Source organism: Phyllobates terribilis, unplaced genomic scaffold, assembly GCF_046119375.1.
Source record: "Phyllobates terribilis strain yellow unplaced genomic scaffold, ASM4611937v1 Scaffold_8013__1_contigs__length_33615, whole genome shotgun sequence".
NCBI lineage: Eukaryota > Metazoa > Chordata > Amphibia > Anura > Dendrobatidae > Phyllobates > Phyllobates terribilis.
The window spans coordinates 8,217-12,324 of record NW_027370753.1 but is presented as its reverse complement, the minus strand read 5'-3'; positions in this window follow the sequence as shown (position 1 = coordinate 12,324).

The window sequence follows — 4,108 nt, the reverse complement described above, 5'->3', positions numbered from 1 at the left end:
GGTGTTGTAAAGTCTAAGCTATAAAGACTTATCAATGAAGAACACTAGTGCCAAGCATAGAAGATAGTCGTGAAATCCATTGGAAGGTCGCTGCAGACGTTATACCATCAAAGCGACCTCAAGACTATAGCGCATTGCCTTCGGCACTTAGAAGATCAGAATATACTAGAGCGTGTCTCTCACGTTCTATCAGATTCATTTAGATACGAAGTGATACAAGTATCTAGCCAAACATTATCTTTTAGCATTATTTTATCTTTTAAGTTGAGTATCTATCTTCTATAACTAGAAGATTTAGTTGTTATGATTTAGATTTTATCTTTCATTAGTTAGTAGATTCGATAGACCAGATGTTAGATGGTCTATATATATCTTAGAGATAGCATTTCGTCAGGGTTGGCAAGGTGAGGCGAGCAGAGACTAAATTAGAGAGGAATTTAGTCGAAATCAGGCGTTGTAAACAAGTGAGAGACAGTAGTATAGTTGCTTTAGAGATCTAGCTTACTTAGAAGTTTTATTGTGTATGAAACTAGACTGTAACTAGGATTGATAAGCAATATACGAGTTTGTTTGCAGAACATTGTGTCTTCAAGTTTATTTCCGCACATTATAGATCCTTACGATCAACAAAGTTAACTTAAGACCACAAGGTCGCTCTAGTCGCGACTTAAGCAAAGATCAACGATCCTACATGCCTCGTTCTACAAAACTCCTTAAGAGGCCACGCACGGTGAGGAAGAAAAAGAAGAGAGGGTGGTATAACAAGAGGATTAGTAAGAGACGAGGCATGAGATCCTATTGTGTGAAGAAGAAGAGAGAGTTCCTTGATGAGTTGGCCTATGAGGGGCCTAGTGCTAGTTGATAGAGAGTAAGAAGTTGAGCCAAAAACGTTAAACAAAGGCGCTGCGCGGGAGGCAACCCGAGGGAGTACTACTAACGATTCTCCCATTATTTTATTTGTTTTTGTTTCTTTTTCAGGGAGAACCGGGGAGCTAGCATGTAGGAAGCCATCGGAGGAGTAAAACCGACACCAACCTCCCGAAATCGCCCTTGTCACGATCGAGACATACTCATCACGACCAATATTTTCTTCCAGTTTAACGGTCACGGTCGTGACACTTCATCACGATCGTGATACAGCCCCAGTTTTCGCTCAATCTTGACGACGACGACGGGTGATTGGGGTTTCTTCTTCCTTTTCCCTTTTTATGATGTCTTATTTTGCTGCATTGAAGACAATGCGCGATTCAACTGTGGGGAGAGGAGTCGACTAGTCGAGGTGTTTGTTGCTGCTATTTTTGGTGCTTTTACTATTCTGCTGTTTGCTCTATGTTTTCCAGTCTTTGTTGATGTGTTTTGTTGTTTTTCTATCGAGTATGTACCAGATATTTCCAGAACCTTTGCTTTTATTTTTGTTAAAAAGTAAAGAAAAAAATAGAAAAACCCAGGAGAGTAAAAAGTGATTGGATCGAAAAGGGGGGCTCCAGCAAAAATAAAAATAAAATAAAAATAAAATAAAAATAAAATAAAAAGAATAAAAAGAACCAGGCAAGTAAAAATGGTTAAAAAGGAAAAGGTGGGTGCCTGAAAATAAAATAAGAAAAGAAAAAGAAAAAGTTCCTACCACTCTAGAATTTTGATGAAAATCCGAAAGGGCGCCGGGATTACATTGTTTGTGATTACTTGTTTGATTGCATCATTTATTGGCTTCGGAGACATAAGAAGGGAGTTGAAGGATTGTCTCAGGTTTTAGGATTCACCAAGGAGGGATAAGAAGTTAGTATTTAGCCTTTTATTCCTCTGTTAATGAGCTTATAGATATCCATACTTTGCATGCTCACCCTTTCACTATTTCATCAGATTTGTTACTCACTATTGACGGTTGTATTAGATTCTAGGATTAGATTTCTATTTTCTTGGAGTTGGATGCATATTGTTGTGGTTGTGCTATGCAGATTTCTTGATTAGGATTGGTGGTTGTGATGTATGGATTGATTGCATTAATTAGTGGTTTAGGACATTGATTTAAGAGGAGGAATTAGCGAGTGGGAGACTCGATTTCTATCTTTATTATCATTATTTATGTACCCTTACCCTTAGAGGAGATTAGGAGTCCACTTGTACTTTATTGCGCACCACTTGGTTTGATTTTATTATTGTATGGAGTGATGACATATAAAGTGTAGACATAAGGAGGTATTTGGGTAGGTCATCTCAGAGAGATAAGAAGATAGATCGGAGTTAGGTTAGTGCTCGATTTACACTTGGAGTTCAAAGTATAGCCGCTAGCAGATTGTCTCTACACTTACTGCAGACTTTTGTGCTTATAGGAGGAGTGAGTTTCATAATCATAATTGTTTACAACCCAACCAATATTGCTTTTACATTTGCTCAATTTCTTAGTTACTAAGATTACACATACAAACACCCATAGTTACTACTTGGTAGCACCATAGGAAATAAACTATCGTTCTGGCTCTCTTGGGATTCGACACCTGCTTACCGCTTTACTAGTGGATTCGTTAAGCTGGGTATCTTTGATGGGAACAACGACCATTAGTCGCCCATCAGTAGGTTATTTGGTGGACAGAAAAAGTACTAGTGGAGTGGCTCAGTATCTCAGGCCTTGTCTTGTGTCTTGGGGCTCGAAGAAGCAAAATTCCATAGCCATGTCAACCGCTGAAGCAGAATACATTGCGGAAGCCGCTTCTTGTTCTCAATTGTTATGGCTAAAACAACAGTTGCCCGACTATGGTGTCCTTTTAGGTACTCTGCGGATTCTCTACGACAATACAACTGTTGTTAATCTATCTGAGAATCCAGTGCATCACTCTATTTCTAATAACATAGATGTTCGCCATCATTTTTTGTGTGACCACGTTGAGCATAAGAGGGTGAATCTTACTCATGTACCAACAAAGAGCCAAATCACTGACATCTTTACTAAAGTAGTGAACCGGGTACCTTTCTTAAATCTAAGGTTTCAGTTAGGCTTAATTCCTATCAATTAGACCATTCGTCCAATCGCTATAAGTTCCTTTTTATTGGCTACGCTTATGCATAGTAATTTGTCTTTGGGACAATAGGAAGAGATGTGTTTCATGATCTTTTGTTGTTAACTTGCTATAACTGAACAAGAACTAACTAGCTTGATGAGTATATTGATGCAAATATGTTACTATCTTCTGCATCATTGCATGCTCTTCTTTACCTCTTCAGAAAGTGGTGATTGTCTTCTTGCCTTATTACATGCCTAATAAATTATCCACTTCTTAGTGTCCTGAAGCTGACTTTAGTGTTTTGCTTCCTGATTCCCTTGATAAACTCCACAACAAGAAGCATACATTATTGTGACAAATAGCCAGTATCCCATGTATAACACCATTACTACATGTTATATCTGAGTGTGAGTGACCCCCTATATGTGCATTATATCCCTCATAGTTGCGCTTTGATATTCATGTTAAGCTATTGTATCACATCTCAATTGTGATCGTACTTCTTCTGGTATAAGTAACTAAGTGCCAATTGATCAAGCGAGTAAAGAATGAACTACCTCGAAGCCCAGCACAACTATCAATATCAAGTATTAATCAGGCGACGTGAAATCTGAAGACAATACATAGCAACGGTATTCATAAATATCTTGTCTAGTCTTGCTTCACGGATATTAGCTCGAGACCAGTTCCCAACTACTTTTTATCATATGGAACTGAGACAAGCAAAGCCACTCAAAGCAGAATTCAAGTCATTTGGTAAAAGTTGGTGAACATAGTGTTGAAGAAGGTGATTAGAGTTGATACTTTTACTCGCTTTCTGAATACTCTTTGCGTGCCTATTTGATAGACTCGCTAGGATTCCAGCTACAAAAAGGCTTGAAGATTATTATATATATTTATAGTGTGCCTTTGTTTGATTTTAGTGACTTGAATGTTTCATGGTTACAGTCTCGCTTACTTGCTTGTTGAATGATTATGCATGTTATCAGGTTTAAGTGTGACTGAGTAACTCCCTTTTAGTTCCCTTTGATGAATTATCTATGCCTTTTTTGTGATGCCAAAAGGGGGGAGAAAAACGATTTCGTTAGGTAAAGGATTGAGGTAGAATA